The 13181-nt window shown below is 44.3% G+C and overlaps 1 protein-coding gene across 1 annotated transcript in view; it reads left to right on the top strand.

Moving 5' to 3' along the window:
• Positions 1–13181, top strand: part of GALNT2 (polypeptide N-acetylgalactosaminyltransferase 2) — a 119971-nt gene that overhangs the window by 68452 nt on the left and 38338 nt on the right. The window lies entirely within an intron of this gene.

Here is a 13181-nt window from a genome sequence, read left to right as displayed (position 1 = left end):
GTGAATTTAGCCACTAGTCAATCATTTGTCATCTTCTAAATATTTTGGGGTCTTCTGTTTTGCTTATACCAGGTTAGGTTTCATAAGTTAACATATCCTTAGCTATACATTCAGTGTGTTACATTGCATCTGGATTTTTTTATTTAATAGATGTGAGACTAGATAAATCATATACCTGAAAATCTGGAAACCTTTTTTTCTGGAATTTTTGTTAAAAAATAAAATAAAATGGAAGTATATCCAGTATTTACTTTCCTATCAGACCTAAACTCATTTTACTACTTTTAGCAATATAAACTTCTATTATTTGAGATATTGATGGATTTTAGAAGTAAAGTCCTTAGTTTCCTAGAAGCATAATTGAAATATACCCAGTAGTTGAGAGGCAGCTGCAAACTGCTGCGCCCTGTGCTGCCATAACATTTGTATCTAAATATCTGCCATCTGAAGAATGGGGTTTGAGAGGCTTTGAAGGTAGAAAACCAATTCTGTAGTAAAGAGTGTATAATTTGGAGAGAACCTCTAATACAGTCGCAATAGGAAGGACTACCAGCTTACTTTAATATCATGTTACACTTGGAAACATTGAACATTTTGATGATAAATTATTAAACACATATCATTAATTACTGCCCAAATTATTCATATTTAAACTTCGATCATATCCTTAAATATATATACAGTAAACAAACAGAACATGCATGCTGGGCACCTGCAAGAATTTTCAGGGGAGCATCTAATTTCCCACTGTAACTCCTTTCCCTCCCCAGGAAAGCTGTGGCTGAATTGCTTGTTGTTCAAGTTGCACATTGCTGGTCACTGAGGTCAGTTGCACAGTGGGGAACCTGAAAGGATTTCTGGGGAGGGCACCTCACTTTCTCATTTATCTCCTCCCCATACTATTTCTTCTTTTCTTTATCCTGGCAGATTATCATATCCTCACATCTCCCTGCCAACTACCATTTTATCTTCCGCTTCATTTATGCTCCACATTTCTCCATGCTGGTGGGGGGAGCCCAAACCAGCTTACAGCATCCTGAGGTCTCTCCTGTATTTTATCCTTTCAACAACTATGTAAGGTAGATTAGACTGATTATTTGCAACTGGCCCAAGTTCACCTAGTGAGCTTCCATGACAGAGTGTGGGATTTGATCCTTAGTCTCCCAGATCCTAATGTAACCACTACAACACACTGGCTTTTGTGGAGTGATTACTTTTGAACAGTAGCAAGCAGTGTGTTACTGCTTGAGTTATGCATGTTTGTTTTATTTATTTTTATTTTTGTTAATTTGTATTCCACCCTTTCCCGCAAGCTGGCTCAGGACGGATCACAACAAGAGTTAAACAATTAAAAACTACATGCTAAAACCATAAAATACAATAAAACAGATAACACATATATTAAAGGTGGTGGTTCCCATTGGGCACATTCTATATATCAGTACAACAGTAGGCCCAGAGATGAAATAATGAATTAAGATAAAATAATATAGCATCATAGCAGGCAAGGGAGGTCAAGCAGATGGAAATAAGGATGTCCACTGCCTCAACCGAAGGCCTGGCGGAACAGCTCTGTCTTGCAGGCCCTAAGAAATGGCATCAAATCAGGTAGGGCCCAGATCTCCACAAAGAGCTGATTCTACCAAGCTGGGGCCAAGGCTGAAAAGGCCCTGGCCGAGACAAGCCAAACATCCTTTGGACCAGGGATGGTCAAAAAGTGCTGCGAAGCAGAACGCAGCAATCTCTGGGGCACATATGGGGAGAGGTGGTCCCGCAGGTATGTTGGTCCCAGGCTGCGTAAGGCTTTAAATGTTAAGACCAAAACCTTGAAGCGGATTCAGTACTCTATTGGTAGACGGTACAATTGGTGCACCACTGGCCAGATGCTTGCTCGTAAAGGCAATGCAGTTGCCAGCTGTCCTGCCGCATTTTGCATCAGCTGAAGTTTCGAGGTCAGCTGCAAGGGCAAGCCTGCGTAGAGCGAGTTACAGTGGACCAATCTGGAAGTGACCATCACATGGATTGCTGTGTTGTATGGTATCAAGTCACCAGTGTTTGTTGCCAGGTCTGGCCTTGATGAGTCCTCCCTCAAAGGATATGAACAGCCATGAAAAGGTTCCCCCTCCCCATGCCTTTTGCTGACAGAAATAAAGGATTGAAGGCTGGCAATATTGTTATGGAATAGTAGAGAGTCCAGAGCACCTTTAAGACTCACAAATTTTATTGTAGCATAAGTTTTCGAGAAACACAGCTTTCTTTTTCACATCTTCATTTGTGTTTCTCGAAAGCTTATGCTACAGTAAAATTTGTTAGTTTTAAAGATGGTAGAGGACTCTCTACTATTTTACAGCAACAGACTAACACGACTAACTCTTCTGATTATTGTTATAGTTTCCTAACAAAGGGCATTTTCCCATAAAGATACAGGTGCTGTTATGATTTGGAGGTTTTAAACCCCCCTCCAGGGTTTGTTTTTTTTTTTGAATATTTCAAATTTGTTTGCGACTTGAGGTTTTTCCCAGGTTTTTAGAAAGACCCCCCCCCCTTCTCTTTGCAAAGCTGGGGCTTTTTCCAGGTTTTTAGAAAGATCCCTCTTGCCATCCTCAGTCTCCAGATTTAAATATCCACAAATGGGGCTGTGTTGAGAATTAGATATATTGATAATGTAGGTTGCCATACATAATTTTTTCATGTTATCCATTTTCCATGAGTAAAAGCTTGTTTTAAAAGCATTTAGCTCTTTCTAAATTTTAAACAAACGTATTTTTTTCAGTACTCCCCAAATTTCTTGGGTGGAGATCCTGAGAGGGGGTAGGGGTTTATCCCCTGCCCCCACCCCAGGATTTCTGTCCTGGGCTTTTATATATATAGGAATGACAGACCAAAACAAAACCAAGTGTTCAAATCTTCAAGAAAAACAGCAGCAAATATTCTTGTAGGCTTCTTCATTTAGTAATGTTGAGCTGTATTCTTATTTGCATACAGCTGCCTTATCTAGAGGGAAATGAAAGACTCTGGCATCAGGTAAATGTTGGTGTGATTTTGATGAAAGTTCATGTTGACACTATAATTTTAAAGCTTGGAGGGTACAATTTAGAGTGCTGTTAACAGTACTCATGCATATAATAACGGAATAGATATTCAAGTCCAAAAATTCAGGGAGGAAAATCTAGATGGTAGAACAATTTTTTTTAAAATAAAGTTGCTGAGGGAACTTGCAGAGCAAAATAAATTTGAGTTTGTGTTTTGATTTGGTTATTTTTGTGAATATGATGCAAGAAACTGACACAGTTTTTAAAAATCAAAATATGGCTAGTGTGAGAGGTCTGGTTTTGGTTAATGAATGCACATGTGGGACTGTAAGCTTCCATCGCCCCCTCCCCTCCCTATGTGTCCCTGATTCACATTAGTGCCTTGCATCTCTGAAAGAGGAACTGAGATAATAATATCCTCTCATCTAGTTTGACCCTGCATTTTTTTTTACTTTCCCCAAAATATATAAGGCTGAAATTAAGTATGACTGTTACCAGAGATTCTTGTCATCCCAGCGTTAAGCAATGGGTTTTCTGGGAAGTCTGTTGATGATTCACTCATTCAGTGTGTGATCCCGTAACTCACTGCTTTCTCTTTGATGCATTCTAAACCCTGGATGCTATGAATGTTGTTTGCAGATGGTCTGCATCGTGGAAATGTCATAATCCCTTCTACATTCATTTTTTCCTTGTCATGCTGCATTATGGCAGATTTAAAGCTGTGCAGTGATTAAGGTATTGGCACAGATGTATTTGGCAGAGAGATGTGAGGTGTTCTGTGATTCAGAATTTCATATGATGATGTAATAAAATCAGTGTGAAAGCAATGCAAAGTGGTCCAGACAGAGTGGATACATGGTGGATCTTCATGTACCTGTCAAAGATTTCAGAAGAGTAGAATTAATTGAATTTCCTATTTATGCTGTCGACCTGTTTCTCCCTATCCCTCCACAAAGTTTAGTGCTAAAGATGCCGCAAAAAGTTTGTGTTGTTGGGAAAACAAAGAGGGCTGACTCTGCATCTTGAACTTGCCCTGAGAGAATAGTGTGCTTGAAAATATTGAAGAAATTACATGTTTTTCTGCATTTGGTATAGTGCTAACTCTTGGTAAGATTCTGGATTGAACATAACTGTCTAAGAGATATGAAGGGTTACAATTCGTCAATGGACATGAACCAAAGATGAGAGTTGGAGGGAGCTGGTTTATAGCTTGAGAATGTGTGAGGCTCTCATGTTTTGAGCACCTTTTTAAACTAGTAAATGCTCAGCCATTGTAGCTAACAACCTACTGCTTTCCATGGCAAAACTGAGGAGTTCTGTCCCCATTCATTGAACTCTTCACAAAATTGACAAGGCTTGGTATACATAGTGTCAATGGTGATTTACTGTCGTACTTGTCTGTTGCAGATAGATATGTAAAATTTCCAAAAGTTTCCAGACATGGAAAAATGTATTCAGAAAAATAATTAAATTTCTTGCTTCCAGTCAGGAAAAAATGAAATAAGAGTAGAACATAGAGAAGTAGTTCACTACAGCACAAGTGTTGAGTATTGCTGAAAACAGTTGTATTTAGGACTGCATTTGACTAAAGCAAGCTTAATTTGTGATTTTAAAATCTGTCTTGAGCTCTGTAAGGAAGAAAGGCGGCTTATAAATGTTTTACATACAATAAATAAATAGTTTTAGACATTACAAATACTAACAATCCTGCTGTTTGCATTTTGGATTGAAGATTTTTGTAGCCTTACATGTGGTGTGCCACAGGGTGCAGGTCTGTCCCCGATGTTATTCAACATATGCGCCCCCTTGCCCAGATTGTCAGGAGGTATGGGCTGGGATGTCACCAATATGCAGACGACACCCAGCTCTATCTATTGATGGGTGGTCAGTCCAACTGTACCCCGGAAAATCTAGACCTGGCTCTACCTGAGCCGGGGTGGTCCAGGGGGGGAAATCCCTCTGCTGGCTCTTGACGGGGTGTCACTAATACTGACCTCTAAGGTCAAGAGCTTGGGTGTGCTCCTTGAGTCCTCTCTTACAATTGAGGCCTAAGTTGTAGCCATTACTGGATCCACCTTTTTTCATCTTCGGCGGGTGCGGCAGTTGGCCGCTTTCCTGAAGCGCGACGACTTAGCAATGGTGATCAATGCTACGGTCACCTCAAGAATAGATCACTGTAGCGCTCTCTACATGGGGCTACCCTTGGCGCTGACTCGGAAACTACAGCTAGTGCAGAACGGGGCTCCCCCGGTGGGAGCACATTTGGCCAGTGCTGAGAGAGCTGCACTGCCTACCTATTGTGTTCTGAGTCCGTTTCAAGGTGCTGGTATTGACCTTTAAAGCCCTCTATGGTCAGGGGCCTGTCTATCTACGGGACCGCCTTTCTCCACATGTTCCCCGGAGATCACTGCGTTCAGGGATAAAAAATCTATTGTCTATCCCTGGACCAAAGGAGGTTAGGTTGTGGTTGACGCGAACTAGGGCCTTCTCAGTGGCAGCACCAGAATTGTGGAATGCTCTCCCAGAGGCCATAAGGGCCCTGCGGGATCTCTCTACTTTCCGCAGGGCCTGTAAGACTGAACTGTTTCGACAGGCCTTTGAGATATAACCGGGAGAGAGCTGCCACCCTACATCATTATAGAGTACCATATCATCACCGCTTATATTGTATTGTAGTGATACAGCACCATGAAATGAAATGTTTTTAAATAATTTTAAACTGTAGCTATTTTTTATTGGTTTTTAATCTGTAAAAATGAATGTTGTCAGCCGCCCTGAGTCCGCTTGCGGAGAGGGTGGGATAGAAATTTAAAGTAATAAATAATAAATAAATGCAGGTAGTTTAGTGTTTGGAGCAAGTTGCACATCAGCAATTTAATCTTTACTGTGCCTGAACATTTAACATCAAGAGCCAGAATGGTGTAGTGCAGGGGTGTCAAACTAATTTGTTATGAGGGCCAAATCTGACATAAATGAAACCTTGTCGGGCTGAGTTATGTGTGCCATATAATGTAATGCCAGGTAGTGGAGATATAAACTTTATAAAGGACACAGACAAACACAAAGATTTTTTTAAAAAAAATATGCTTAAAAGATTAGCACTTTTGCAACATTTTGTTTATTTAACAGTTTCTGATAACTGACACTTCTTGCTCTGAATTATTGCATCAGAATCTGGAGACAATGTCTGCTGTAGTAAACTTGTAGTAAGTTTTCTACAAAAAAATCCCAGCAGGGAATCATTTGTATATTAGGTCACACCCCCTGACCAGTGTTCACTCTAAGCTGCAGTCTTGTGAGCAAAAATTCTACTTTGTGAGCTACTGGCATTAAAGTTGTGAGCCTACTGCATAAATTATTGTGTTCTGGGGCCATTTTTCCTGAGCTTAGACAGAAATGTGTGAGCTGGAAGCTAAAAATCTGTGAGCTAGGCTCACACTAACTCAGCTTAGAGGGAACACTGCCCCTGACATACCCGTTCAGTAGGTTACTTTCTGCATATTGACACAGAACAGTACAGTGCTATCAGCTGCATTTCATGGATGTGTGTTTTCACACAGCCCAATGAGAGACCTTGTTTCACCCTCCCAAACATGTGCAGCAGAGCAGGCAGTGGCAGGCCCAGCTTTTCCTTGGAGGGGGCACTCATGGGTGGCTCCACGTCTCTTGCTCTCTTTGCAAGCCTGTTGGAGACTGGAGGCAGAAGAGAGGACAGAGCACGTGGTCTGAAGTGCATGGCTGCCTAGTGCCTTCCCTCTACCAGAAATCTTTTTTTTGAGTCGGAACCCTGGCCAAGCCAGCTGGAACTGTGTTCCTGCTCAAAAAAAGCCCTGATCTTGGTTATGCTGTTCAGGTGTTGTTCAAGGCTGGAAAACTGGGCTAAAACCAATAAAATGAATTTTAACAGGGATAAATGCAAAGTTCTGCATTTCGGTAGGAAAAATCCCATAGGATGGGGGAGACTTGTCTTAGAAGTAGTATGTGCGAAAAGGATCTAGGGGTCTAAAAAGGCAAATGCAATTTTGGGCTGTATCAACAGAAGTATAGTGTCCAGATCACGTGATATGGTAGTATCGCATCACTCTGCTTTGGTAAGACCTCACCTGGAGTATTGTGTTCAGTTTTGGGCACCACATTTTAAGAAGGATATAGACAAACTGGAATGGGTGCAGAGGAGGGCAACGAAGATGGTGAGGGATCTGGAGACCAAGTCCTATGAGGAAAGATTGAAGGAGCTGGGGATGTTTAGCCTGGAGAGGAGGAGGCTGAGAGGTGATATGATCACCATCTTCAAGTATTTGAAGGGTTGTCATCTAGAGGATGGTGTGGAATTATTTTCTGTGACCCCAGAAGGTTGGACCAGAACCAGTGGGTTGAAATTAAATCAAAAGAGTTTCCGGCTCAACATTAGGAAGAATTTTCTGACTGTTAGAATGATTCCTCAGTGGAACAGGCTTCCTCGGGAGGTGGTGGGCTCTCCTTCCTTGGAGGTTTTTTAACACAGGTTAGATGGCCATCTGGCAGCGATGACGATCCTGTGAATTTGGGGTAGGTATTTGTGGGTTTCCTGTATTGTGCAGGGGGTTGGATTAGATGACCCTGGAGATTCCTTCCAATTCTATGATTCTCCCTCTGAGTCGGAGGCCATCTTGGGTGCTTTCCACCATCTTGTCAGGGAGGCAGGAAATAGAATAATTCTTCTTCCTCTTCCTTGACCCTGGAGCACCCAGATCTCAGTTTCTCTCCTGCCTCTAGAGGGAGAGCAACTAGCTAGTTTAGCTCCTAGAAGATAGGAAGCAATTTTAATCCTATTCTTTATTCCTAATCTAATTCTTCCTTTTTTTCCAACCTTACTCCTCTGTCTAACAATCTTCTTAAGTTCCAGTCTGTTACACTGAGCTACTTACTTTCTATCTGCCTTCACAGTAGTTGGGAGAGTGGCGCGGCCGCGGCTGCTTTTAAAGTAGCTGACTTTTTTCCCCTTTGCCTTCACTTGCGGAGCGCGGCAAAGAGCGGCGGATGGAAAATTTCAGGGACGAGTTCCTAGAAGATGCGTCCTCCGTAAGTCCTTGCACTGAGGCTGTGGGAGTGGACCCCGGGACCGGCATGTCTTCCCAGCTTGCTGCGGTTCCCGGCAACATTGCCCATTTTAGTGACCTTAGTCACCGCGGGCTGAAACGTCCAGGGGCTTCAAAGGAAGGGCTTGGAGTTCCTCCCCACCAGAGGCTCACATCTGATGGCAGCCATTTTAAAGGAGGATTTTTGCTGCGCGTTTTGCCAGACAGGCGCCAGGAGCCTTATGCTTTGCCCCTTGGGACGGTTACCAATCTCCCGGCAGGAGACAATACAGGAGGCTAACCCCTATCGGATCACGCCTCCACGGTCGACCCAGCCCTAATACAACAAAGTGGTAATGTACTGTACCCTAAAGGGCCATTTTCTATTGAATTTATGACTATGCTCCAGCAAACAATTAGAGCAGAAATGTTTAATGCCTGTCAATCAGGGGCTATGGGCATGGGGTCAGTGGGATCCAGATCTCCTTCCCCTCCTTCCTCCTCAAGGTGCCCAGAGAAAAATCTTTCCAGAAAGCACAACTGGCCAACTTAGGCAGCCAGAAAAGAGATCTCTAACTCTAGATTGTTAGATGAAGATTAAGAGGAGAATCAGTTGGATGTGGACTCACAATCCAAAGATCAAGTGAGTTTTATTTCAGATGAGCAGGTGGAGGATGTCTGTGTCCCAGAGCAGTCAGTTCGCTGCTTTAAAGCTGATGGCTATCAGTATTTGTTAACCAGGGTCATGGCAGCACTGGCGCTCCAAGATTCTGCCTCTGGGGAGGAGAATCCCAGTACCGATACCAATCCCAGAAATAAAACTACTGGAGATAGGGAGTTTTCCCCAGGCCCCCACACCACTACTAAGGTTTTCCCTTTTCCACAATTCTTTGAGAGACAATTAAAAGCTGAATAGGGAAAACCTAACTCTAATCGGCAGCTTCCTGCCTTTGTAAAAAAGTTATATGATTTGCCTGTTTTTGCAAACGAAATAGTTCCAGTAGTGATGGCTCTTCAAAATCTGGGTTTGGTGTCAGAAGACGGGCACGGTTCCATTAGAGACAATTGGGACAAGAAAATTGACCTAGCCCTAAAAAGATCACACGAGGCGGTAACTATGGCAATTAAGGCATGTACTGCATCGTCTATTGTATCTAGAGCAGCCATAATCTGGGCTAGGAGACTCTCTCAATTGCTACCAGAAAATAATAAGAAATTGATGGAGGGAACCACCAGACTACTTAAAGTAGCAGAGTTCACGGCCGACGCTTCTCTAGATGCCCTCACCTTCTGTTCCAGAGGTCTGGCATCAGGGGCAGTAGCCAGAAGAGGCATCTGGTTTAGAGCATGGCCTGCAGACAACCATTCCAAACAAATCATGATATCGTATCCGTTTCAAGGAGAAAAGCTCTTTGGTAGTGCCTTAGATAAGATCTTAGTGGAAACCAAAGACAAAAAGAAAGCCATGCCAAGGAACATTCGCAGAACTGACAGAAGAAGCTTCTATTCTCAGTCCTTTCGTTCCTCACACACATTGGCCAGATCAAGATCCTATGCAAATAACAAGAGATCATCCTGGAACCAACCAAGACAACCCTTCAGAAAAGGGTTCAATAATCCTAGATTCAACAAGCAGAATTCAGAGCGTAGACAAGCAGGACCAGGAGCCAAAATTCAACAAGGAGTGACTGGACTTCAACTCCGGTAGGGGGAAGACGTCAATATTTTCAAGACGCTTGGGAGGCTTCCCAAACAGGTTGCTGGACATTAGAAACCGTATCATGTGGGTATGCAGTAGAATTCAAAAGCATTCCACTGGAATGTTTTCTGGTGTCTCCGATCCGGAAGAACTCTACAAAAAGCACCTGGATCGGGGCGGTGTGGCGGTGCTGATGTTGTTGGACCTGTCGGCTGCGTTCGACACGGTCGACCATCGGCTACTGACCCGCCGCCTCGCCGATGTAGGGGTGAGGGGGTCTGCCTTACAATGGCTTGCCTCCTTCCTCGAGGATCGGGGACAAAGGGTGGCAATTGGGGGCGAGCTGTCCCAGAGGCGCACACTGGATTGCGGAGTGCCTCAGGGGGCAGTTCTCTCACCAATGTTATTTAATATCTACATGCGCCCCCTTGCCCAGATTGCCAGGAGACATGGACTTGGGTGCCATCAATATGCAGATGACACCCAACTCTATCTGCTAATGGACGGCCGGCCTGACTGCGTCCCAGAGAATTTAGACCGGGCCCTGCAGGACTTGGCAACCTGGTTGAGGAAGAGCGGGCTGAAACTGAATCCAGCGAAGACAGAAGTCCTTTGTCTGGGTCGGGGCGCTCGGGGAGGGGAAATACTTCTCCCGGTCTTCGACGGGGCGCCGTTGAAAGCGGCGCACCGAGTTAAGAGCCTGGGAGTTTTACTGGAGCCTGCATTATCAATGGAGGCCCAGATTGCAGCCACTGCCAAGTCAGCCTTCTTCCATCTAAGGCGGGCAAAGCAGTTGGCTCCCTTCCTAGAGCGCCAAGATCTGGCAATGGTGCTTCATGCAACGGTCACCTCGAGACTGGATTACTGTAATGCCCTCTACATGGGGCTGCCTCTGTGCCGAACCCGGAAGCTGCAACTGGTGCAGAACGCAGCGGCTAGACTGTTGCTGGGACTCCCTAAATGGGAGCACATACAGCCTGGGCTGCGCGAACTGCACTGGCTGCCAGTTACATACCGGGTTCGTTACAAAGTGCTGGTCATTACCTTTAAAGCCCTATATGGTTGAGGACCTGTCTACCTTAGGGACCGTCTCTCCCCATATGAACCCCAGAGAGCACTGAGGTCAGCCGGGAAAAACCTGCTGACTGCCCCCGGACCGAGAGAGGTGAAGCTGCAAAGCACCCGTAACCGGGCCTTCTCCTCTGTAGCCCCGAGCCTTTGGAACCAACTTCCAGAGGAAATGCGGGCCCTGCGGGACCTAGAACAGTTCCGCAGGGCCTGCAAGACCTTCCTCTTCAGACTGGCTTTCCCTGATCGAAATGGAAATTGTGAAGGAAACCGCCATCAGAAAAAGTAAACATAGCACTAGCACTTTTAAAAAATTAACTTAATTTTAATGTTTAATCAGATTTTAAGTAAATGCTGATAATGTTTAATGTAGTTTTATTCACTTGTATAAGTTAACTCCGAACCATGTTGTTAGCCGCCCTGAGCCTGCTCCGGCGGGGAGGGCAGGATACAAATAAAATTTGTTGTTGTTGTTGTTGTTGTATAATGAACAAGGTCATCACACATCTCTTAGAGATCAATGCCATAGAACACGTTCCAACAGATCAGAGGGGTCGAGGTGTTTATTCAGTATTCTTCACGGTTCCCAAGAAAAACGGGGACTGGAGAGCAATACTCGATGTAAAGTTTCTCAACAGATTCATTCATCTACGACACTTTCATATGGAGACCCTGAAGTCCATCACAGAGGTCTTACAACCAGGAGAGTTCCTCACCTCACTGGATCTCACGGAAGCTTATTTGCACATTCCGATCCAGCTATCTCATCGCCGGTTTCTTCGGTTCTGTGTGGGGAACAGACACTTTCAATTCAGAGCGCTTCCCTTCGGTCTAGCCATGGCCCCCAGGGTATTCACGAAGGTGATGGTAAATGTTGTGGCACATCTCAGACAACAGGGGATACACGTTCATCCATACCTAGACGACCTTCTGATCAGATCAGCGTCCAACCAGAAAGTTCTGTCAGATGTCCAAGCAGCTATGCAGTGTCTACAGAAACACGGCTTTCTTATAAATATAGCCAAGAGCTCTCTAGAACCAACACAAAGGTTGGAACACTTGAGGATGATTATAGATACACGAAAGAACTCTGTCTTTCTTCAGAACAACAAGATACAGAAAACCAAGCAACTCGTGAATTTAGTCATTCGGAACACTTACACTCCATTATTGACTTTAGCCAAATTGATGGGTTTGCTCATCTCAAATATAGATGCAGTTCAGTGGGGCAGATTACATACGAGACTGTTACAAAGGTTAATCCGCCCTCACCAGTACCAGATCATGATAAAACAGAATCCACAGATCAAGGTCATATTAGAGGTCAAGAAATCTCTGATGTGGTGGTCCAGGGATTCCAATCTGCGACAAGGGAGAGTTTACTATCTTCCCAGAGAGATGCAGCTGTTCACAGATGCCAGTCTGTCAGGTTGGGGAGCAACGCTCGACAACATACCAACGCAGGGTCGATGGTTACCATCAGAAACCCAACTGCCAATCAATGTATTGGAACTACGAGCAATACGCCTAGTCTTATTATTCTTCACCGATCAGGTACAGAAACAGCATGTACTAGTAAGAACAGACAATGTGGCTGCAAAATCCTACCTGAACCATCAGGGGGCTCTAGGTCATTTGCTCTGTCCAGGGAAGCAAAGACATTATTTAACTGGGCAGAACACCACCTTCTTTCCATCAGGGCAGAACGCATCAAGGGCATTGCCAATGTTCAAGCAGATTGGCTCAGCTGAATGACCATACATCCAGGGGAATAGAGATTAAAGATGTCAATATTGCAGCAGATAGTCGAACAGTTTGGTCAACCTATAATGGACCTGTTTGCTTCTCATGACAACTACCAGGAAATAACCTTTTGCACCAGATTTTTTCACCCGGCTGCGGCTGCGGCAGTGGTGGACGCACTGACAGTGAGTTGGCCTCAGGGCCTACTGTATGCCTTCCCCCCCAATTCCGGTGTTATCAAGGTTTCTTCAACAGGTACAACATCAGAAAGCACGGGTCATATTAGTAGCCCCGTGGTGGCCACGACGCCCATGGTTCTCATCTATCCAAAGGCTATCAACCACTCAACCTCTCCGGCTAGAAATCATTCCAGACATGTTGACGCAGGGTCCAATTTGGCATCCCCATCCAGATTGGCTGCATTTGACCGTGTGGAAATTGAACGGTCTACATTCCTGAAGTTAGGTTATTATTGGCCGCCAGAAAGAAGTCCACCATTAGAATTTACAATACCACTTGGAAAGCTTTTCATAGGTGGTGTCGCAGAAAAGCAAAAGATCCACTAAATTCATCAATTCAAGA

This window comes from Heteronotia binoei, chromosome 1 (assembly GCF_032191835.1).
Source record: "Heteronotia binoei isolate CCM8104 ecotype False Entrance Well chromosome 1, APGP_CSIRO_Hbin_v1, whole genome shotgun sequence".
Lineage (NCBI taxonomy): Eukaryota > Metazoa > Chordata > Lepidosauria > Squamata > Gekkonidae > Heteronotia > Heteronotia binoei.
The sequence above is the reverse complement of the archived record's forward strand: the minus strand, read 5'-3'. Positions and strand labels throughout refer to the sequence as shown.